At 36.6% G+C, this 25,711-nt stretch overlaps 1 long non-coding RNA gene across 1 annotated transcript in view; it reads left to right on the top strand.

Annotated features, from left to right (window-relative positions):
* The first annotated feature begins 1,797 nt into the window (after positions 1-1,797).
* Positions 1,798-25,711, top strand: part of LOC108445374 — a 32,591-nt gene continuing 8,677 nt past the window's right edge. The window contains exons 1-2 of the long non-coding RNA XR_001860193.1: positions 1,798-1,839; positions 16,344-16,421. This is a non-coding gene — a long non-coding RNA (uncharacterized LOC108445374). The remainder of the gene's footprint in view (positions 1,840-16,343; positions 16,422-25,711) is intronic.

The following is a 25,711-nucleotide window of genomic DNA, read 5'->3' as shown; positions in this document are numbered from 1 at the left end:
ATACAAGATAGCTGTGGTAAGTTTGGACTGTAAAATCAAATTTAATATTGGATGAAAAAGATTTGATAATTTCAGTTTTGAAACTGTCACTCCAAACATTCTGCTGACTTGTCTTTCATTAATTTACATATCTCTGTCTAATGTCAGAAAGAAAACCACTTCCTTAGGGTAAACCAGTTTGAGATTTACAAGTACATTTGCTCTAAGCAGTTGCAAAATAAAGTTTCATTTGCTGTGATTTCAAAGCAAGAAAGAATGGTAAAAAATTAGTAATAGTAGCAATAATGGTAATGTTAATAAAAATAAGCATCGTAATAGAAATATTTACTTGCATTCCAGTAGAACATTGTACATTCCAATGAGAACTCACGAAGTACTGAATTAGACAGTACTTGAATACAACAGGACAATATCTGAACACTATTCAATTTTCACAAGTATCCAAAGCTAAAATCAACCAAAAACTGGACAGTTGCATATAATAGGGCTGAAATGGCGTTTAAGGGTCAGAGCCTTTTGCATACTTACTGTCTGTTGCTGGAGGATCCTAAGTTCCTATGTCCACTAGTTTTCAATCAGGAACTAAGAGACCTATTTTCATTTCCTTTACTTTCATATACAGAAGCACATTAACTGTGGCAGCACAGAGACAAGTGTTGTAGCTTGTGTTTCAAAGTGAAGTAGACAGGCATTTGCCTTTATAGCAGCTTGATATCATAGGTACTTTATGAACAAATTTCTGATAAATTTCTGAATTTATGAACAAAACTATATAAGGAGAAGCCTAAAACTTGTTAGCAGCTTTTGCATTAAAAAGGTATTAATACTCATACATCTTTCTGAGGAGTGATTCTAGACATTTGCACAGGCTCTGGAGTTCAGTTTTCCCATCAAGATTTAGAAGACTGAAAGTTGCATTTCTTCAGCTTCCACAATAACATTGTAAAACAACAAGAAGAAATTTATTAGTTATTGTTCTTTGGCATAAAACCACCAAGAACTGTTCTTTTGAAGCTACCCCAGCATAAACCCTCACCTCTCCCCCAACACAGAAAACTGGACATCAGAAATAGAGAAAAAATGTTCTTGGTTTGTGCTTGGGACATACACCAAGGAGAGGGAGAATCTGAATTCTGTTCTCTATGCTGAGGATTGTTTACACATTTTCAAAGAAAACACACATTTTTCAAAATATATAAATGCCCTGAGCTGGGAGAAGGGCACAAATATCTGCTTCTAAGTACATTCAGTAGCATAGAGAACATGAACTCAACTGATAAGACTGTTTTGTGTTTTCAGACCTAAAATCTTGCTTTAATTTCTTCACTGTGATACATGTTTGACTGAAATGGAGGATAAATTGATTATTTTCACTGAACCAGTGATGAAAGCACACACATACTGTTGCTCTTTACACCTATGGCCTTCCTAACTGGATACAAGCATTTGAATCTCTGGCTTCCAGATCACTTGAAAAGGCTTTAAACCCCAGATGACTGTGATAGGAATTGTGTCTTTGAATTATAGGTTCCTCTAAGAATTAAATAATATTCCTAAATTGGAGACTTGCACTTAAAAATCTCATTTCCATGCAAAATATTAAAACCCTGCAATGAAACATCATGTTTTCTTCCCCCTTTGGTGCAAAAAATCAGTAAAAGGATAAAGAGACCAATGTACTGAATTAATAAACTTGGCAGATAAAATATGAGTAGGTATGGGATTGGGATTAAAGTGGAACTTTAAAAATTAATTTCTTTATCAGAAACATTTTGTTTTATTTTTATTTTCTGTTTCAGATTCATTTGGCTGGAAAACTGAAGATTTTGGATTCCCTCTGTAAGTGAATAAATTACTGCTGAGCTCTCAAGAAGCTGTGGCTTCTGAAAGGGTGAAAATCTGGTAGACCAGCTGCCAGAAAGCAGTCTCAACAAAGGTGAATTGGCAAGCAATCAGGCAAACTTTGAGAATTTAATCAAAAGTGACTTATCTCTATGAAAATCCCCTAATTTGATGAATAAGTAAAGTCTAGTGACCCTCAAACCCAGTTACTTCCTTTTACCATGACACTTTCCTTGTACGAGTGATTCTGTGACAAGTAGCTGCTAAGAGCACTCATTCCATGTACTTGCCAGGTATGTGAAAAAGCATGCTGCTCTTCTGCATGGGGGATATTGGAAACAGAAATTCTCTCAACCTCCTGGCCAGAATCAGGCTCTAACCACAGCTTTCACAATGTGAACCACACACTTGCTTGCTTGGTGTGAATGTGTCAAGAAAAAAATGAATGTTAGATAACAGACAACCAGTACATCTGGCTTTTATCCTCCTCACTGCCTCACTCAGGAAGGAATATGGTTATTTTTAAATCTAAGGTCCATGTGTTGAGCCAAATGAGCATAACTCTCCAGCTGATGCAAAGATGATAGGAAAAGATTTAAATGCTTTAAATTCTATAGGTTTATTTATCGTCCGCTAAATCCTCTCCCCCCAAAAAATCAAAGGCCTCATTTGTTCTTCGGGCAATCATTACAGCTTTGGTCCCCATATAAATCCTCAAAAAACCTCACCCAAAACATGTACTGAAATACAAGTAGCAAATTACAAATATTCTTCATTAGCAGCTCATCAACACTGTATGAAACCTAATTTATTCAATTTTATTGATTTTCAAGCAGCTGTAACATTCAACCAGTTGAATACAATTCTCACCATGATGGCTTAACTAAATTATGACAAAAATTCACAAAACTGCAGTTGATTGGTTGTCCAGCGGCTCATTCTGTGACCATAGTTTCTTTTGCTTTTCATCTCTTCTACTCAAATATTTTGGGTGTGGGTTCTTTCAAGCTGCAGTTACTATTGGAAACAATTTCTTAAACAGCATTTGGGTAATGGGTATATTATTTCATTGGACACTCTGGAACAACAATTACCAGGACTTTTTTATAGGTTTAGCAATCAAGTTGCTCATAACCCCATGTCCTACAAATACTACTTCCCCATGAATTGACCATGAATGACTCATTTGCAGCTAATTACAAGTTGGATATATGTTTATATACTTTTATATTTATATACTTTTGTATATAACTATGTATTTAGTGATTGACACTAAACAAATGACACTTATAGTAATCTTCTTTAAATAAATAAAAGAGTTTCCTTTATCTAAGAATATTTTGTACATTTGCAAAATAAGGCTTGGTCAGTCCTTTGACTAGCTGAAACATTTAAGGTTTTGACTAACTATTTTTAAGTATGTACACTTTAGAGGATATTAGTATTTAAGTATAGAAAGCTGTAGTGATTCAATTGTTCCTTCTTTTTTCTTGACAATTTTGGTTAGTGTTCTGTTTTTCATCTAGTCTCAACAGTGTTATTAACTTCAGCAAGTATAATAGAGAGAACTCATAGTACACTAAGTAAAGATCTTCTTTAAACATAATTCTAGCAAAATAAACCCAGAAAATTATACTCATGCTATTTAAATGGTTGTAACATTTAATGTGTTTAACAGTTCTTTCTGGATCTTCCCAGATGAGATTTTCAAGTTAAAAAAACAGATAAAATCAAAATGCAATATAAGAATTGGAAGGCAATGGTAAAATCAAGAGTCAAAAAATATGATCTCTACTCCACATCAGGGATGGAGATTTCTTTTTATTTTTCCTTTTCTTTTTGTTTTGTTTTTTTTTCTCTGAAATTATAAACAGTCAGAGGCATGTAAATGCTTTGCCCTCTGTTAATCTGAGATGGAATCTGTGGCAGTTTGCCTGTTCAGGGTTATATAGATTTACAGTATATATTGTAAATCCCATTAACTTGTCATTAAATAATTAGCCACATCTGCATCAGACATATCTGACACTGGTTATCACAATTTTTTTCTCAAATTCAGCCTTTTTATTCCCCTCTTCACTTTCTTCTCCTCGTTGACTTACTGATCATGTCTTTGTTATGTTACTGTTTCCTTGTACATCAGAAGACTAGGATTTTTATTTTCATGCTGCATATTATTCCTGCTTGTTTTCAACAGTGGTCCCAGTTATTTGAGTGAAAAGAAGTGAGCTCCTTTTGGGAGAGAAGAGAAAAAACAGTGAGGCAAACAGCTAAGAGTGAGGCAAACATCTAAGGAACTTTTTTCTTTGTTTGAATATGCTATTAATTTCTGAGATCCTAACGATCAGATCCTCAGTTCAGGTTAAATCCCTTTCTGCTACTCGAGTTGTGCACTGGATATATGAACTCAAAGTGAAGGAGCAAGTAGAGGTTTTTTCTTCTCATCCAAATCCCCTTCCCATCTGGTATTAATCCTGAACTACTCTCCATCATAGTGTGGGACAGTTTTGGCCCCAGGCCAGGGTGAACCTTTTTGTCCCCTTCACTACTGTTCCTCCTTTCCCCCTCACCTGTTTCAAACACAAGCCCTGCAGTGCTCTGCACCGGACTCTCAAAGCTCAACAATGGCAGGGATATAGTTGTCCTATGGAGAACAAGCAGTTTTGTACATGCACTGGTTTTGCATGCACAACTGTACTTGAAGTTTCTTCACAAAAATGGTTACAGTCACCTGCCATGTTCACACAGTGGTACAAGGGAAAGACATTCACTGATAACACCCAGGTGAGCCCTAATTAACTAATTAATTAATTATAATAATAATGCAGAATGCACAAAAGAATTAGGTTGCTTCTGAGTCTGTGAATGCTTCATGGCAAGATCAGAAGGGATTCATATGCTTAAGTTTTTTGGAGATTGTTAGGATTTTAAGTGGGAAATAAGATGGATGTATGGAGACTGTAATCTCCGTACACGAGGCACCTGCTTTAGTTAATGTGATTATTTTATACATCAAGAAAACAGTAACCACTTCATCAAAAAGCTTTGTAAAAGTCCTCAGATAGTCTAAGTGAAAGGCATTACTTAAAATAAATAAATAAATAAATAATCATTATTCTCAAACTCTGTGAATCCCCTAGAGAGCTGAATGCTCTCATTGCAAGAAAATCCCAACCTCTAGCCCAGAAGAAACTGGATTCTTCTGCAGATTCCTGGCAGAAATGAAGGATACTTTTCTGTGGCATTTTTCAGTGAAGATCTGCTTTTGGAATGTGAAAGGAAGTGATGGAGGGAGAAGTTAATTATCAGAATCTGCATGAAATACCCAGACAGGCATAATGCAATTCATCATATGTATCTCTCTGACACATGTATGATCTTTATTTATACATGAGCATCTATCATACCACATATTTTCCAAATCTCGATAGTCTTTGCAGATACAGATTTTACACAGATGCTTCTTGTGCTCATTTCCCTTTCACAAAGCACGAATGCCTTGCTCTTTTAAATACACATATCTCTTTTACGATTGTAGTCAGTATTACAATTTAAAGGATGGACTATGCCAATTGAGGACCCATATACTGTAAATGAATTAGTAGCACCTTCTTTCACTACCTTCCTCAAACACATGCTAGTCTATGGTCAATGATAACTTGTAAAATATTTGCAATCTTTCTCTGCTTGTACAGCATGATATAAATAAAATAACAATAATACTTATAGCAATATTTTTCTGTTTCTGATGAGGAATAGAAGCCCAGCCCAAAGTCCTTGGGAGGGTTCCCATTTGCTTTATGATAGGTCCAGATTTAGCTAAAGAAGGCTACAATCTGGTAGACTTGGAAAATAAAGTCTGAGCCTCATTCTTCTGCTGTCAGCACAGGCTTTTCCATGCAGCAACCTACACAGTGATGAAGTGAGTCTTTGCCAAGCCAGCTGGCTCTGCCTGAAAGCTTGCTTGTGCTGCTAAGAGAAAGCTTGTCTCCATGTCTCAAAGGGATGTCCTTTCACTCTTAAACAGCTTTTTTCTTCATGGATTTAAGTGTGTTTACATTTCTTTCTCCAAGTGCTGACTCTGTATCACTGCTGGTTTTCCTATCTCTGGCTTATAGATGCTGTTCATACTTCTCACTTGTGGACAACATCATCATCAAGCTTCATATTATGAACATTCCTTGGCAGAGCTTTTCTGAGAGGTGATTTTTCCATTAGGGGATTTTTCTTCATTTTGACTTTGCTCCTAAACTCTCCACTGAGTCTGTCTGGATGCTGGGAGCCCACTCCAGACTGACTGCAACAAAATCCCCATATTTATGCTCACCTCTCCTTAGTGAGGTATTCATAAATACTGTCATGTTTTCTAATCTAAACTCATGGTAAAGTTCACACATTTCTTCAGTAAGACTGAAAGGAAGTGTTAAGCAAAACTTAATGTGAAGGTATGCATGAGATATTAGAAAGGAACTAAATCTTGCTGTGAAATTGTGTTTTTGCATTACAGGGAGGCTCAAAAATTGGATTCTCTTAAGTTCCAAAATTAATACTTGGTTTCTTTGAAAAAAAGACCAACATGTGGCAATAAGAAAGATTTGGATTTCTGTTTTCTGCCTGAATTTGTGACTGATGTGAATGTCATCTCGAATTTTTTTACTGCCTGAGACTTCAGGGATTTGGATTTTATATTTACCTCACTGAATGCATTGTTGAAATCAATTTTGTCTTAGGATAATAAACTAAACCTCAGATAGACAGCCTCACAAAATGCAATGTTTTAAACATTTTTACTATTTCACAGAAATAAATTGGGCTGTAAGCAGAACTCTAATGCCACTTGGGTACAAAACCAACTTTGTTTTGGTTCATTTTCTTCTGGAGGAAGACCAAAAACTGCTTTAGAGCACTGGCTAGGGCACTTATCCAGGCCGACATAAACAATGTCTTCTCCCAGGGCTTGGACATCTAGTTCTTATGTTTAATGTCCATATTCTAATCCCTGCGATAGGTGCCTATTTAGATGTCAGGCAAGGGTAAGAAGTGATTGTTTTTCTACTTTCAATCTGAAATTGCATTCCAGACCAATGTTTTTCAGAAACTGATATATCTGAGAAGATAGAAGAAGGAATTTTGGACACATCATCACTTTGAGAGAAAAAAAAATCAACTTTGATTTAAAATTCCTCACTACACAATGTTCCAAAATTCATTAGGAATTACAAATTACCAAAAGAATGTGGTACTCATAGAATAAGTTGTAAGACAGACAAAAAGGCTGGAATATAGTATGAGAACAACTTCATGTTCACTGTATTATCTTATATGAAAATAATTCAATTTCATTAATCATTCTCAGTATGAGTATGTTGTTTCCATAATAGTTTATGAAAACAATACCTAGTTATTGAGATCCTTGTCATACAAAGATGGTTAAATTTCAAGGAGGGTCAGTAAAATGTGAAGGTAGACCATTACTTTGTAAATGATTTTGGACTGGAATGAGATGATGGCTGAGTTATTACGATGAAGGTTTTGCTCTTTGCCTTCTGCCCCCTAAAAAACTTCTTTCCCCATCCAAAATCAAGCAGCAGGGAACCAGCAGAGCTAAAGAACTATAGCACTTACAAAAGAGGATGCTTCAAAAAAATCTAATCATATAAATAAACCCAATTTTTCTCATATAAGAAGCTTCCAGACCTGTCTGGTCTTTATCTATACCTCTTATAGATGAGTGGAGTGTGTGTGTTTCATCCTTTAAAGTGAAACAATATTTTTAAAAACTTGTCTTGGCAATTAATTCACCTCTGGTCACAGACTAATTAAGGGAAGAACCGCCAAATAACATTGCCTTTGTTGGTAAACAATAAAAACATACAGAGTACTGTGGCCAAGAGTGTACTCTAAAAGTGAGAAAATCGTGTAATTGTTCCCCAGAATAGGTTAAAGTATTTTTGGATAAGAACCAGACGAAGGAGAATGATACAATTATCCTTGTAATCCTGAGAGAAATGTTACCTCATTTTTTGAAAAAAAGTATTGCCAGACAGAGCAATTTAAATCAAATAACCCTTGCTCCACTGAAAATCTGAAGCAAACCTCAATTAAATTGTCAAAATACCCCAGATGTCCTGTTTTCAGTATGTCCAGTCTGACTCATCTAGAACTGTGAAAAAAGGTTAATGATTTTTTTCAACCCACCTCTGTAGAGTCAAAAAGCTTCATTTGCCTCCCTTACCATAATCAAATGGAAGCCATATTACAACCATTGAAAATCTTGTTCAGAGAGTTGAAACAATTTTAGGCTCCTTCTACTTAGTTCAAGTGAAACATGCTCTGTGTCCTACTTAGGAACAGAAAATTGCACCTTAGCACTCCTCACAGCTACTGTTAATTGTCACAGGGTTGTTACCTGTTATATACTGCTTTAGATAGAGTTTTTAAAGACTTTTAGACTTAAAACTCTACTGCTGCTTCATAAAGAGCATAGCTATTACTTTCAAAATCTCTGTCTGGATGCTGCTTCTAAATCATTCAAGTGAAACTGAAGTCATTTACACTTACACTTGAAATGGAATATGACATGTCAGATTAAAGCCCTCCATCTAAACAGTATTTATTTTTAGTAAACCACTACTTCAGCTCATAAGCTAATTATTACTGTAATGATAGAAGTACTGCAGGAATTCTCTGCCAAAGTTCATTTAATTTGCATTTTAATATACTAAATCTTCTTTTCATTAATAGTGCTGATACAGGAGTTTAAGAGACAAAATAAAGATGTGGGTGTGTTTGTGGATAACTCTGAAATCCACTGTGGCATATAAAAGCAAATGAGAATCCTCTCTTTGGCACCATTACCTAAATTCCTCTCCACATCTTTTCTGTGGGAGATGAAGGCTGTGCAGATGGTTTGGCATAATTCACTCAACCAAATGATTCAGAGGCAGGAAGGTAAAGCCCAGTTTACTTAAAAATTCCTTTCTTTTTGCAGTGTACTACAGGAATTTGCTACCTGGAAGATTTTCTTTGTTAGAATTTTAACAACTTAGTCTGGTAAGATGCCATATTTTTCCAGCTTTGCTTCTTCAAAAAGCCTCTCAGAGAACACTGTAACAAAGTTATCATATTTGCGTTTTGACAGAGCTGAAATACAGGTGTTAAAATGACATTGACAGCAGCACATTTGTAAACTTCTGTATTTGCCACTTTTGTATTAAAGCCATCTAATGAAAGCACAAATGAAAGCAAAGAGTTACCAGAAGGCAATAGCTACCTGCACTAGGAGGTTTGTTTGACTTCTTTGTGAGAGAGATATTTTCTAAAGAGCCATAATTGGAGATGAAAATCAATTTGTCACAAAGTCCCTTTTTTCAGTCTTTCCTTAAGTGCTATCCCTTTATCTGCCTTGACAGAATTTACCCAGCTGTTTTCTTGTGTATCTTAGATAAAATGACCATATCTTCAAACTGCTGCCAAACAGAACTATTTTCTGATGGCATTTTTATAGAGTTACAAAAGATCCTCACAAAATGTATGATGCTGTGCTTTTAAAGTTTACCTCAACCTCAGTATTATCAGCTTATGTTTCAGTAGTGACATATGTGCATCTCTCATGGGAACTGAGGAACTGAGCCGTAGGAGATTTTTTTATCAGAAACTTTTGGATTTTGAATAGGAATCTCACATTTTACAGAAAGCTTTGAGAGTCACTGTGAGCAAAAGAGCAACTTTCATAATGAGTCTCTTTTCTTACAAGCCAGCGTTCTGCCTCATTTATTTCTTTTAAGTGTTTTACTCTGCAAGTAGTGCCATTAAAAGCAATGCTAGAGACAACCTGAATCTTGAAAAGAGAAGGAAAAATGTATTGTAGTTTTTAGGAAACAAAGCGGAGAGTTCAGACAAAAAAGCCAAATCCCAGCTAACTCAAAATCTGCTGTAAACCCTTTGTGTAATGTATTATTTAGTTCAGCACATACAATTTTGTTTAGATCATATACTTCCTCCAGCTATCTTTATCTATTCATTGATCCCACCCAAATTTGTCTGCCTGATGATTTTTAGTGTTTCTATTGCTTCATAAGGTATTAATTTAAACCCAGTTGGTTTAAAGTTAGTTCTCAGATGCAACTGAGGGACAGAGAAAGTTATGACCTAGGGGAATTATAACCATTACAGGCCTGTAAATAACGTTGCCTTACATTATGTTGGTTGATTTAATTTTTTTTCCTCATGTGGCTATCCATTGACATTTGAGTTGTCCTTGGGTACTCCACTTAACCTCCTTTTGTCACTCCCTTAAAGGGGTCTAGCTCTTCCATAGGTTCTCTAACTGGTTCTTGTGGTTCATAGAAACCACAAGAACATGTCCTAAATACTTCAGGTGATGTCAAGTGGCACTGGACACCAAGCTGTACCCAGGCAAATCAAGCCTTAGAAGTTTAACTCTGTTCAAAGCATCAGAGCTGTCAGGATCAATTGATAGCTAATCGGTATCAAGATTGCAATTCATCTTCCCAGATGTGCAGGCTTAAAAATCTGCTTTAAGATGAGGTGTATGACAGTGTGAACCATACTGAATTCACTGACTTGGCATTCCCTGACTGAGATGAAAACTTGGGTCACAATGGAGACACAGATAAGGTGAATGCTGACATGAAGACCCTGACTGCTGATCTTTGTCTCTTGACTGGTTTGCACTTAGTAATTTATTCATTTTTATTTTTTTCAGTATGCTTCATAAAAATATATATAATCTGTTGTAATCAGTGGAATTTAATGTTGTTTCCATTAGCATTTTGGACACAAAAGCTCTAGGTTTACTCACCTTCTTTTTAATGAGATAAATAAACTAAGCATGACCATTATGGGCAGACAATCAGGGTTGGATGTGGTGGTTAATGAGGGCAAGTTTCCCCTCCGTTATCTCAAAGAGTCTTTTTTTGGTTTATATTATCACTGATAAATGTGTGGCTGTGTTATAGTCAAGAGGTGTTATGGACCAGTGGGTAGCTGCCATCTTATCCCTTGGCCGAACTGAGAAAGGGAAGCATGATTCTAAAGCAGTACTATGGAGTTTGAGTTATGAGAGAAATAGAAAGTGAGAAATAGAAAGGTATTTAAAAGGATATATGTGTCTACAGTAGATGATCAAGTGAAAACACTAGCTGTTTTCTGTTCGCCAGAGAGAGAATGTGCAGTCTGAAGGGCCAGGTCACTCAGCCAAGCAAGACATCTCCTTTTGTTCCCAAACATTTTTACCTGTCTTTTGTGAGCTTCCCCCAAATGACTCACTAATCCAGTCAGGATCAGTACCTAATGATTCAAAGTCCCTCAAAACGATGCTAGTTTATTTCAGATGAATCTTCATATATATGACCATGCAAATTCTTCATGTTGTTCTTGTGAAAAATTGCCTCATAAATAGTTCTGGTGAACCAGGCAGCAGACAACTTAAGTGAAACATATCATGACAAGTATGCAAATAATGTCATCAGGCCCAGCCAATAGAGTGTCAGATTACGAACCAGATCCAGCATCTTTCCTGCCACATGGTGATTCAATGTTTCTGGACTTTGTCAGCAAAAAATAAATCATGGATCTGAAAAACTTAATGCTATTTTTCAGACATGGCAAGCAGATATGTACAAAAATTACTTCAGATCTGATTTATTAAGATCACCTTTTTGTCTCCAGAGGATAACTGGAACATATGCATTTTTATTTTTTCCTCCAAAATGCTCATTTATGGAAGAACATGTTTCAGCCCTAAATGATTATTCTATGCTTGTCAGTTTTAGATTGCAGCAGCAGTTCTGTTAATGATTTCTGAGGTGATGCTGATGCCTCTGAGGCTGCCTGGCAGAACTGCTAGCATAAAACTAATGAGTATCCCGGAACGACCCTGCACTAGTAGGACATGAAGGCGAAGGGGGAAATAAATTAGAAACCTGTGTGTGTAGAAAGAATATCTGTAAAGGCACTTAATGGAGTCTAGAATAGAAAATTAATCACACATAATAATTAGGGTTTGTGAGACTATTTAATTTAATTCCATTTATACATATTTTCCACCCAATGATTAATGAACTCTAGGATAACTTGTAAGCAAAATCTGAACCTGATATATGCTTTAGAAATGTGTAGAGTAGAGAGTTATTAGACCACAACAGCTTTTATCTGCTGTTTTCATTCTACATCTAACAGGTTTCACATAATCTTTGGGTACAAAATGACATGGCTACAGTTTAAAGTGCTATTGGAACATACATAACCTGAAAGTACTTGATATAATCTAAGTGAAAAATGGTAAATTAAACAATATCAGTGTGAAGCAGACTATTATTAAACTATAAGAAAGCTAAAGTGATTACAGTTTATTGTTTCTAATTCCTCAGCCTCTAAAGTCTTATTTAGCATTTCACTTTTTCCAGGTCAGTAATATGTTGATTTTTTTTTTTTTAATACAATCATTAACTTCCAACTCTTCTTGTGAGGATAATTTACCATACTTTAAAACCCTGGAAATATTTGTCTTAAAAGTAACTATCAAGCAAACAACTAAAAAGAGGCATTAAAGATCTTGTCTTTTTTGACTTTTGAGTGCCCAAGCTAATGAGAAGTCAGTTTTGCAATTTGTGGCACAAATTTCTGAAATTCAGTGTATGTTATGCAGTCAGTGAAACCTCATGGTCATATTCATTCCTTCTGTCATTTGTGCCTGTGCCTGTGTGAAATGGTTTTAGAAGAAAGACGATTGCATTTTTCCAAAGATGGAAATAAATTCCTAATAACAGAAATAGCATAAATTCAAACCTCTTGGGTAGCACTTCAGAGATTGACACCTCTCTCTCAGATCGGCAGCTACCGATTTGTATAACTCTTCAGAGCTGCATATTCCTACTAAATGAAGTAGGGAATTCATAGTATTTTAGACCTGCATTTGAGGCCTTTGAAAGGAAAAAAAGAGAGAACATAAGAAAATTTGTGGAAAGGGGATAGATTATAAAAAATACAGATTAGATATTAATTTTTTTTTAATCAACAGCTGAAAACTTCCAAACTTCTGGAGATGTAGTCATCATACCACAGAATAAAAGAAGAATGCAAAAAATAAAAAAAATGTGAGTTTATTTCCCTGGGTGTGAAGAGTGTCAGAACAGTCTTTTTTTTTTCCCAAAATGGTATAAAAAGAGAGAAAAAAAATCAGCATTTTCTATGAAAAAATATTGTGAAGAGTTTATTTTTTGTTTTGTTTTGACTTATTCAATTTATCAAATTTCTTGTACTTTCATAGTTTCCTTCTAAAATAATCTGGGATATATAATGTCTTTTTGGTTTGACAGCAAATTTAATTCTAAATCAAAATGGTTGCATCATAATTTCTGCAATTTTACGCAGTGGAAATAGATTTTAAAAATTCAAGATCTATGCCTCATTTAGCCTGATAGTGATTTGGTTCACCAGTTCAGATATTTTATGTTTAAATATTTTCATTATGTTAAAGTAATTATAAAGGTAAGAACACTTTTAGAAAATTTGTGGAATTTTTTCTATCACATTCTTTCTAAATTAAAAGTAAAAAGCTTATAGACCTCTCCTGCTAGTATTCACTCCTCTGGGTTTTGGGTATCCTGGATTTGAGTTGAGACATAAGTACCTAAATACTGACACCTTCTCAGGTGAACCTGCAGTGAACATTTTAAGAAATCTATTTTTTTCATTCCATTAATCCTCTCTAGAGTGCATAGCAATGTGTCTTTATTCAATCACTTAAGCAGAGCTAAATGTAAGCTCATGTGATATCTTGCTTTTGTGGAAGATAACTGCAATGAATTTGTATCTGGTAGCATTTCATGAGTTGGCAGAGTCTACCAAAAGTAGAGTGGAAGAGGTTAGATGTTTAAACCTAGAGGTAAGAAAAGAGTAGGAAAACGAATGGTTTTCAGTGGAAAGGGCATTTGATTAAGTAGAAAGTCTGAAGGTCCTGAGATGAAATTGGAGACAGTTGAAAAATAAGATCCTGATCCACAGCTTCTGTTTTACCTTTGACTTCAGTGCATGCATGCTATTGAAAGCTTGTTTAATTACCTCAGACTTCTGGAAGAGAACACTCTTGTAGAAAAAGTGACAGGAATCACAGGAGAAGCACACAAATGGTAACTCTGGATCAAAAGAAAGGCTGAATCACTTGACCTAGATTTATCTTATATTTAGCTGCATAGAAGTTTAACATTTGGCAGGTACCAAGTAGTTGGTCATTTGGCATTCAACACATTCAATAGAGGTAACAAGCATGAGTATGAAAGTAGCAGCTCATTCCAAGTATTTGTATTTGTGAGATCATTCTCCGTGGAAGTACGTTTCAGAAGATCTCCACAGAGAAAATGTAGATGCCTTGCTGTTGATAAAAAAAACAGGGTGAAGTGACTGAAAGTCCAGCATATTGTACTAACATCTAAAAGGACCTCAGGCTGAATAAAGGGGCTGACAAAAACCTTATGAAGCTCAGCAAAAGGAATTGCCAAATTCTGCATCTGAGGGGGAGGAACCCCAAGCACCAGCACATGTTGGGAGCCACCTGGCTGGAAAACATCTTGGCCTGCGGTACTGGTGGACACCAAACTGAACATGAGGACACATTAGGGGGAGTGTTTTAAAAAATGAAAATGTTTTAAAAATTGAAAATATTTAAAAAATTTTATGAATTTTTTATCCAATACCAAAAGTTCCTGTTGTATTAAGCCCTGCTGTTTCCACCAGCTACTGAAGGGTTAGTTACCAGTACACACATTTAGATATGTGATGATTTACTTACGATTTTTCACACTCTGCCAACTGATAACTTTACCTTGCAGTTCTTATCTAGGCCTGTCACAGTTCAATGCAGCCATCTGTAAGCTTATGTGGAGGAAAGAGTCTTAGCAGAATAAAGAAAGAGAGCTCAAATAGAGTCCCACCTAAAAAGCAATTGGAAAAATAAAGCTGGTAATGCTCTGAATGGATAAAGGGAGCTTACCTTGAATTTCAGTTACTTCAACCCTTCCTTATATAATGATAAATCAGTGTTTATGCTTTGGCTCAACAGCTGAGTGAAAGTGTGTCAGATATAGCAAACACATAAAAAGTTTTGTGCAACAGAGAAAGTTTTCTGTCTTGCAAGTAGCAGGTTCTTTGGAAATAAAATCCTGACAGGAATTCCTGTGCAATACATATTGTATCTGTGAATACTCCTTATGTGAAAGTTATTCTACTAAATAAACCCAGTAGGACTCTATATGCATTTATTAAAATTGAGTAGACTAAAAGCTTAAACATTTTTTAGCTATATTTTTAAATTCAAATAGTGGGGACAGAACTGTTCACAGGTTGTCAAAAGGTACTTACAACATCCCCTAGAAAGTTATCGAAATAGAATGGCATTGTGAGGAGTGACTTTGCAGTACCTAACCTTAATTTATTTTTTTTCAAGTGTATTTGTTTATAAATAATCACTAGGAATAAATCAGTTTTAAAAAGCAAAAGTTCTTGTATACTACATCTTAGAACCATTGCTGTGTTAGAAACTATCATTTACACAGATAGCATTTGAGAGCGTTGGCTAGGTTAGATATTAAATAATGTCAAGAACCAAGAATCCTAGCCAGACAAGTTATGTTAAAATTATTAGCAAATATAAGGAGAATTCCTCAGAATACATTATGTAATCGTAATGGTTTGTGTTATTAAAAGTTAATGTCTTCAGGAGACTATTCTGGTTTATTTAACACACACATAAAAATTGCTCTGGCTTCTTTAAATGTATGTGTGTGTGTGTGTATGTGTGTGTATATGTGTGTGTACACTCAGAAGACAATAGTTCTGCTGTTCCATGATCACAGTGTGAGCTATGGAGCTATGGGTGTATTTTCACTTGTAGGAAGCAATGGCACTAAGTATAGCAGAAGAATACCCACAGGAGCCAAAATTTGCAAAATCTTACTCTAAAAAAGGGATAAGGTTTTTGATCTCCAGCCTAATTAGGCCAAAATATTTCTGTAGTAGGAATGAAGTCCCAGTCTAGTAAAGAATGTAAACACATTGACAGTTTTAACTGTATGGAAATCCCATCTATGATACTATATACATACATTTTAAATTTTCTCTCTCACTTGCATAATTTCTGGACTACAGTTTATTCAAGTATGAGACTCCTTAATTAAAGACTAATTCATATGCTCTGATTTACAGCTACCTTGATGCCTGTACATCTAAAGAAAGCTTAGATCTATGTTGGCATGAAAACATTCTCATGGGAACAACCGGTTCCACCATAATCCAACAAAATCATGTCCTAATTCCCTGGTCACTCCACTAAGACATTGGAAACTCCCCAGTAAGCAATATCATCAAAAACTGGCATCACCTTTTCAGAAAACAACCCTGTGAACTTTTGCTTAATAAAGAAAGGGGGATGTAAAGCTACTGAAAAAAAGATGTACTAATCTACATCTTTTTATCTACAGGTTGAAACTTTATGATAGCAGAATGGTACACAGAGTCGACCCAAGAAAAGTGCAGTACCAGTAATGTGGCATTGGATGGTAATGTGTTTGAGCTGGGTTATATTTTTCTTTCAATTAACAGCGAGTGCAATAGAAGTAATTCAAAACTAGTTTTATGCAAATATATTTATATTTCTTTTAAAATCCTCCCTAATGTGTTGATTTTTGCTGGGATAGAGTTCATTTTCTTCATGGTAGCTAGTATGATTCTGTGTTTTGGATTTGTGCAGGAAGCTGCTGAAAATTCGGGAGTGTTTTAGCTATCACTGGACAGTACTTGTAGAGTTAGGCTTTTCTCCACACCCCTCCACCAGCAAGTAGGCTGGGGGAGCACAAGGTGTTGGGAGAGGACACAGCCAAGACAGCTGACCCCAATTGACCAAAGGGATATTCCATAACATTAAAAGTGATGGAGTCCTGCTTCACTGGGGATGGTTGAACATCTGCCTGCCCATGGAAAGTAGTTAATGAATTCCTTTGTTTTGCTTTGCTTGTGTCCCCAGCTCTTGCTTTGGTTATTAAGCTGTCTTTATCTCAACCCACCCAGTCCCACTGGTGGGGCAGTGAGGGAGCAGCTGCGTGGGGCTTGGTTGCTGGCTAGAGTTAAACCACTTAGGAAGAAAATGGGCATAGGAACTCTTCTATGTTCAAACTGTCCTGCTGTCTTTTCAGCAAGTTTCCTTGTATCTTTAAATTTTTCCTACAGATGTGAGTCACTAAATTATTTTTTTGTTGTTGCTGTTCTATTGCTTTTGCATATGGTGATGGGTTACCTATGCAATGTGATTTTGGAATTCAGAACTGAAGGGTATAGTGATATGAATGTCTTCCTTTTCACACACACTGTTATCTAAATTCTCTGAGATTTAAGTCTTTCCAAACAATAATAATTGTGTGATAACTGAATGGTGGAAGATGAGAGAGCGCCATGAAGGACAAGAAGAATGGGGTAAAAAATGTTTTACAATAGTTATCTCTCAATTCAAGAAACAGGAAAATAAAATTCAGTGGAAAGAATACAACAAAGATAAGCACACAATTGGTTGGATAGCTGAAGAGTGATATTTACTTTTGAAATATAATGAAGCTAAGAAGTCACTAAAAAAATAGGACACATTTAAATGTCATATAATATCCAGCACTTTATAGGTTAAAAAAATAAGCTGGAAATTCTTCTCTAACTGTCAGCAAAAGATTCCTTCAGAATCCTCTAAAGCATCTTTACTCAACTGTGGTCAGAAAATTCGAGAGTAAATGGACCATGTTACCTATTCTAAGTGCTTCAGTGAAATTATAGTTTGTTATTTGGGATTTCTGGTTTTGGAAATTACCTAGCACAGCATACTTCTTCTGCAGCTTCCTTGTCTTTCAAAACTCCATTCAAAAAGGCCATCAACTATGCTTTCTAAATTTAAAATAATGACAGTCATCTTACATTAGGTGTTACAGAAAACACTATGATTAAAAAAAAAAAAATTGCAGTGTCTTATATCCGATTATGTCAGTACGTTTTTGCTTAAACAGCAATCCGATATGCCCAAGGGTAACTTTTTCTGACCTCAGTGAAATGTTTCCAGACTGGTACCTTTCAGCAAACATGCATTACAGACATGCATCAACACATGAGTTTCAGTCTAAAGCCTGCAAAAATAGCTGGAAAAGCACCTAACTCACCATAAAGATCAGTTCCCACATCTCAATTTCCTCCTAATCAGAGTGAAGGATTTTTTTCTTATTGATCCTGCAATATGTCTGAAAATACCTACTATCAAGAAATAGTCTTTTTTATTCACTAATCCAAAGTATTAGCAGCTTTAAACCTTTATTGGAAAGATAGTGCATGTTTTTTTAAAATGCCTGGTCATAAGTACTCAAATAGTTGAAGTTTTGTACTAGCCTCTAGGAGGCTAAGAAATTATTCACTGGATCACCAGCTCAGTTACCTGTCCTGAAAATCTCTTTGCCTACTCTGCCTGGTCTTGTTGGCTTTGTCAGAGCTAAGACAATATTCATCCATAGAATTTCTCTAAAGAAGAATTACTCATGGAAGATTCCCTGAGCTATACTCAGTTGTAAAAAAATGGGAGTGGAGCTCATCCTTACAATTATGTACAGTTTATCTTTGACTTCAGTCTGTAATGCTTGACTTTGATTTCATCTGTACAGAATAGTGGCTTCGAACATGTATCTAGAGATGCCTAGAGCATTCTGTTTGAGCTCATAGTTGTAAGCAAATCTGAAGAGGGCCATATCACGGATAAAAGGATTTCTCTTTCCAAAAGCATTCTAATAAGTTTCAAACTCGTGATTTCACCCATGCTGACCAGTTCATGAAGATGTGTTGACACATATTAATGTGCATACACAAAATTTTATGTTTCATCTTAAATAACTCCTGCCATGCACTTTGCTGCATGTTATGCTAAAGGAGATAAGGAAATAAGGGGAGAGAAGGCTGAGTCTCCTGCAAGTGGTAGATGCTGCCCATGAGAACTCTTTATAATCCTGTCGAGGTTTGCAGGTGTAATCCCATGAGAGCACCATATGAGAAAAATAGCATGAGAACAGTAAAGAAAAATTACAGCCAAAATGGAAAACACTGCCTCAGTGGCCAGCCTGGGAGAGGTACAGACTGTAAATAGCAAGTTCTTAGCTGTGCTAGAACAGTGCTGAGGCACTGGGGCACGTAGGGTGCTGTGAAACCACTTCCGCTTACAAAGTGGCAACAAATGCTTTGCTCCACTGTACTTGAAACTTCACAACAATGACTATCAGGGATAGTAGGGAATTAGAATTTTCAAACTTGTTTGCTTCATTTCAGACAGACTGTAGAGACCTCAGAGATTTACAGGTCTGTAGCTTTTCCATTTACATCAAAACTCTCATGGAATGTCAACAAATAGCCTATGAGCCGACAAAGAACATGTGTTTCTGTCTACTGAGGGAACTTGCTTTCCTAGTGAAATTCCAGATAATCAATTCCTGTATATCCCAGAGGAGAGAAAAGCTCTTATTGCTAGGATCACAACAAATTAACCATGGAACAAATGTACTATATTGCAAAGGAATATCCTTGCACTTGACCAGCACTGGAAAAAAAGAAAAAGCCAGCGTGACTGAGTGATATCAAATAAAGATACTACATCTGCATGAAAGCTTCTTGGGAAGAGACTTCTTTTACTCATGCTATGTGCAAGACCTCAAGATTCACTTGCATCACCAAGAACAGCACGTTCTTCTATATCGCATTACACTGGGCCTAATCAACACTGTCAGAGAACAGGCAGTTCTCTTACTCTCTTCCAACTATTTTGAAGACCATGAGAAGAAACTCTGATATGATGATCCATTGTAGGTTGGTGTTCTGTCTCCTTTCTTCCCATACACCAATTCTCTCTTGTGCAGATGGATCTCATGTGTGTACTTTTCTGGGATGCTGTGCTGCAAGATAACTTGGGCATTGTTGAAACCATAAAGGAGGAAATTTTTTTCCTTGTCCTACTTTATATAAATAGGCAAATGGAATGAAGACCATCATAACTTCCTGGTTATTTCCACATTTAAATGCAGAAGATTAAAATATGCAAAGAATAGCCTGACAAGCATATTTTGTAGAATTAAGCCATTAAACACACATATGTTTTCCAATGGTTAGAATACAACTCTAGGCTTGAAAGTGAAGAATTCTGGTTTATGCCAATGCCCATCAACCTTGATTTTTCGAACTCCTTATCCAAAACCAAGGTCTTAATGCCTTGCCACATATCTATTCTTCCCTCTTTGGTGCAGAAGCCTGTTGTGAAGATATACAATTTTCTTCTAAAATCTAAAATCAAATTTAATTTTTTCTGATGCAAGAAGAAAGATGAACTTTAGAGACACATCTCCATGTATATGCAAAGCATAAGCATCTTTTTTATCATAAAGAGCTTAATTTTGTATTCTGGAAATATCTTTTTACCCTTATATTAGTACGGAAAATAATCCTTCTTCATTCTCAGACTAGAAATAGTGAACTTTTTCTCTAGTCCAAGCAAATTGTAAAAGTGCTTCTTTTTTCCTGATTGTGAAAAATTGCCAAATATTCTACACTTTTTCTGAAATTAATTTTACATTGGTATTTTTTTTGTCACATGAGTGCCTGTTCAATAGGTCTTGATGTGACTGTGTTTTTATGACACACTGATAGCTGCGCATGGAATCTCATGTGCAAGTACTCTGAGGATTTCAAATGCAGCTTTCATTACAATGTTGAAACATTGTTATGAAAGGCAACTCATACTTTTCTCAATGAAAAAGTATTTATGCATGTATATTCACTCACCTTTATAAAAGCCTAGTTTCATCTGGCAAACTTAGGAAATTCATGTTGGAAAATCAGTATCTTAGTACACATCTGTTGTCATATTCTTAAGAATATGTTCTTTCTACAGAAGTTATCATTCATATATACAATTTGATGAAAATTTAATTTCTGTGACAACATTGTGATAAGAAATAATAATAATAAAATAATTAATAAAATAGTAATAAAAATGGTAATAAAAGTCAGGTTAGCTGGTGTACAGAAGGTTTAAGAGGCTACCTCTGTCCCTGTAAAAGCAATGCTTACATATTCTCCTGTAATCCAGTGATGAGACGTGAGTCCTGAAATATCAGGCCCTGCACTCTATTAAGGAGCAGAGGCGAGCAGCAAGACTCCTTTTTCAGGAGACAGCGTTTGTAACACATATTTGACCCACTGTGACAGGGTCACAAGAGAAGCACAGCAGTACTGAGATCAACTCAAGTGTTTGTGAACAATTTATCTGAAATGGATTCTCTCAAAAGGCTGTACCCTCATTCATCATCTGCTCATCAGGGGCTAGCATGGGAGTCACAGTGAAAGAAACAATCAACAAGAATGATTGACCCAGTTGTTCACCAAGTGGCTGTGCTAGGCTGAATGCTCAGAGCGTGTCTTGGACACATCAAGCAACTGATGCTACATGGAGTAAGTGGGTGGCACTGATCACACAAGGAGGTCTAATAAGAAACCACAGTTGTCCAGGAATCTTGAAAATGATCATGGACTGGCCAAAGGACACATATTTTGGAATATAACCCAAGGAGGAAGGGAAATATGCTGAAGAGGTCTCACTAATAATAAGTTACCAAAAAGTGAGAAGAAATAGCCTTGTTTATTGATGGGTCCAGATGTATTGTAGGAAAGCATTGGAGATGGAAGGAGGCCAGATATGACAAGTTGCAGAAACTGCTGAAGGAGAAGGTAACTTGAGGCAGTTTGCAGAGGTGAAAGCTCTACAGCTGGCTTTAGACATTGCTGAATGAGAAAAATGGTCAAGACTATACCTCTAAATTGACTGATGAATGGTGACTGCTGTGATGGAAGCAGAATAACTGGCAGTGCAGACGTAAACCCATCTGTGCTTCTGCATTCTAGCAAGATATTGGGTGGGGAACCTGGCTGTGAAGGTATGCCACATGGATGCACATTTGAGCATGGGTTGGACCACTGAAGAACATCAAAACAACCAGCAGGTGGGTCTGGCTGTTAAGTCTGATGTGGCTCAGGTGGATCTGGTTTGGCATTATAAGGGTGAATGAGTTTTGGCTTGGTGGGCCTATGACACCATCAAAGAAGTAATGTGACATAGAGATGGGCTCATGATCCTGGGGTGGTCTTGTCCACAGACACTACCACTCAGGTTATTCAGGTGAATGTGACACATGTTGCAATTAAGCCAGCTAAGCAGTTTGGTATGGAACCTAATGGCTGAAATCTAAATATGAGGAGGCCTGCCATATTGACTGTATCACTGTCCTGGAAACCCACCAAGGCAAACACCATGTGCTTGCAATGGTGGAAGCCAACATCAGGTGGCTGGAAACATGCCCTGTGTCCTATGCTATATATAGAATACTATCCTGGGCTTTGTACACAAGTCACGTGGTGACATGGCACCCCACAAATAATTGTCAGGCAATGGAACACATTTCCAAAACCTCATAGGCACTTGAGCCAACGAACATGGCATTGCGTGGGTATATCACAACCCCTGTCATGCACCATCCTCTGGAAAAATCAAATTATAAAATGGACTAGTAAAGACTGCACTGATAGCAGTGTATGGTTGGACTTTCAAACACTGGGAGACACATTTAGTAAAAAACACTGGTTAGTTAGCACTGGAGGATCTGGTCCTGCCCAATCAAAACTGCTATGTACTGTAGAAGGGATAGAGTGGTACACATAAAAAACTATGCTGAGAAAAACAGTCTGGGTTATTCCTGCTTCAGTAAAGACAAGCCCATTTGTGCAATTGCTTTTGCTCAAGGACCTGGGTGAACTTGATGGGTAAAGCAGGAAGATGGGTAAGTACAAAGTGTACCTGAAGGGGATTTTCTTTTGGGTGAGAATAGTCAATAAATTAGATTATATGATGTTAATTGCTGTAAAACACAATTGTATATTGTATAGTGTCACAACACAGTGTATAGTATCACTTCTAGGTGGCTAGATGTCAGCACACTGGGTGCCTCATGGAGCCCGTCTCTGCCACACTGAATTTGGGGATTGGAACTGACTCCTTTTCAATCGCCATAGCTCAGATATTACTGTAAAAATCCGTAAAATATTAATAAAGAATTTATTGTGATGAAAAGTGCACGGGTGATGAAATCACACCTGGCTTCAACATGCAAGAATCCAACACTGCGTACCATCTCTCCTGCTCTGAGACACTGTTATGACAGATAAAGGCCAAAGTAATGGACTAAATAGACTCAATGGACATATTATAGGGATAGTCCATTGACTAAGGGAATGACATCTGTTTGTGTATCTTGAAAGACAGGAAAGGTGACTGTGTACTGAAAAGTATGGGACCCGGGCATGACATAAATGTTATGAAAAAGGGGGTAGAAACTGTCCTGGTTTTGGCTGGGATTGAGCTAATTTTTTTCCTAGTATCTGGTACAGAGGTGTGTTTTGGATTTAGTGGAAGAATAATATTGATAACACACTGATGTTTTTATTTGCTGCTAAGAAGTAAAGGTAATAGCGAGGTACAAGTAAGGGTAAGGAAAGTCCTGTGCTCTGAGAGCTGCACAAGAAGCAGTGAGGGAGCACAGCCAGGATAACTGACTGAGATGGCCAGAGGGATATTCCATACCACAGAACGTCATGCCCAGTATGTAAACTCATGAATTTGGCTGCAAGGGGGCTGAATGCTGCGGGGGATTGGAATAGAAAGTGTCGGATGAAGATACCTGTCACTAAGCACTTCTGATTACTACTGGCTTTTTTTAGGTCAGCTTTTAGCTCCGTTTGAGATATCCTTTATGGCAAGAATTTACATGGAATATAGACTCTCAGTAGCTCATAACAGACCATATGTAATATGGTAAAAATCTTTAATAGTTGAGATACTGCTGTTATGTCAAGGACTTCCTTAAAAATCTTTTCACCCTGGTGTTCTCTGTGTGCCCCGGAACCATCCCAAAAGACAATAAATTTAAGAATACCTTTTGTCCTTGACAGGCTCTAAAAACCAAAGTAAAGCAAAACAAACAGAAGGGTTCTTTTCATATATTAAGAATGAAAAGAGAGAAATATTAAAAAGTCAAAAACATGTACATTCATGCTTGCTTCCACAAAAAGACAATATTCCCTCATGAATTGCTTTTCTTTTGTTATCCTTACAGTCTGACAACTAATGTCACTGTCTGCCAAGTTAATCTATTTATAAAATGCCAAACAATCAGCAATAGCAAACAAAAATCATATAGAGAGTGGCAAAACTACAAATCAGACAGCTACTGCTGATTAATTTTTCCCTAGATTTTCCCAAAGGTAGTCTGTGAGAAAAGAGGAAGAAGATTCAAGGTCTCTCTATCATTCCTATAGAGACCAAAAGAGTTAATAAATGAGTAAATAGAAATCAATAAATTTAATTATTTCTTGTATTGGTTTGCAAAATGCACTGTAGTTTTCACTACCTGATTAGCATTGATCTGTTAGGGAATAGGGGAAGGGAAAGAAGTAATCAACCAAGACAATTCCAGGCAAAGTTTATTTTCTTTTTCCAATCTGGCATTGCAGTTTCTGTGTGTCAAAGGATCATGCTTAGGAATTATACATTAGCAATCTGATCTTGAAAGTCTTAAATAAATATTAAAGAAGAGAATATTTTGTGTTCAAATAGGGTTTGTTTTCTTTTGTAGCATGCCTGGAGTCATTAGCAGCCTGTAGCATTAATCTCATAGATCGCATCTAAGACCTTAATGTAATTCTCAGAGAAATTGCTTTCTGAATGCTGTTTGGAACAAACTTCAACTCCTAATTGCCTAGGAGGAGCTCTCAGTCCAAGTAGCCATTCATTCGCATGTCCCAAATGATGAATATGCTAATGAAAAACAAAGAGAGACGTGAACATAACTTGTCCTAACATGTATTTCATACCATCTTCACAAGCTTATGAAGGGATAGAATAATGCTGACATTCAGAATTAGCTTGCCTGTTTTTTTTAAAAAAACTCTTCCCTTTTACTCTTTTAGCATTTCTTGGACTCTTCACAAAGCAAGCTGCCTTTTCCCTGAATTTACCCATAGCAGTTTATAATTAAATAGTCACATTTTGACAGGGGAAAGATATAAATTTATATTGCTCCAAAGAACTGAGAATTAAAACTTTCCTTAAATTTCTAGAGAAGCATTCCAGAAATTCTACTACTTCCTATTAATGGTGACCTACTGCATATTTTGGGTTGCCTGACCTGTTAGCACATATTCAGTACATGTGAATGGGGGCAAGGATCCTAATTCCTCATATGAATTAGTCATCCGTATTTCCCACACTGATGAAGGCATTGCTAAGTCACCTCTGATGGTGTTTATTTGGGTGTGTTGTGCTGCGATAAGAGGTGCTCTGTCATTCTGGTATGACTAAAGATGGCGGGTAAACATTTACAAAACAAAATATATTTGCTTTAATTCGCAAGCTCCACATTGGTAGAGTTTGTCATGGAATCTGACTAAAATGCCAGGAACTGGACTACCTAAACGCTCAGGTCTTCCCCAGAAAATGTTCCCAGTGACCCAAAGTAGGTTTCTATAGAAATTCTGATCTATTACCAAACTGATGTATCAACTTAACTCAGCAAATCTCCCAGGTCAAAGCCCTTTTGAAGACCTAAACCTACTTGCCTGTGGTGGCCTGTTAACCCGTGATTCTGTTATGTTCCCCCCGTTCCCTCCCTAGCCTTGGCCTCTCCCTCGGTTTCTCCCTATTTGCTCCTGTATCCCAACCCCGCCCAGGGACCGCCCA

Source organism: Corvus brachyrhynchos, unplaced genomic scaffold, assembly GCF_000691975.1.
Source record: "Corvus brachyrhynchos isolate BGI_N302 unplaced genomic scaffold, ASM69197v1 scaffold1, whole genome shotgun sequence".
In the NCBI taxonomy this organism is placed as follows: Eukaryota; Metazoa; Chordata; class Aves; order Passeriformes; family Corvidae; genus Corvus; species Corvus brachyrhynchos.
This window is presented reverse-complemented; position numbering and strand designations above follow the sequence as displayed.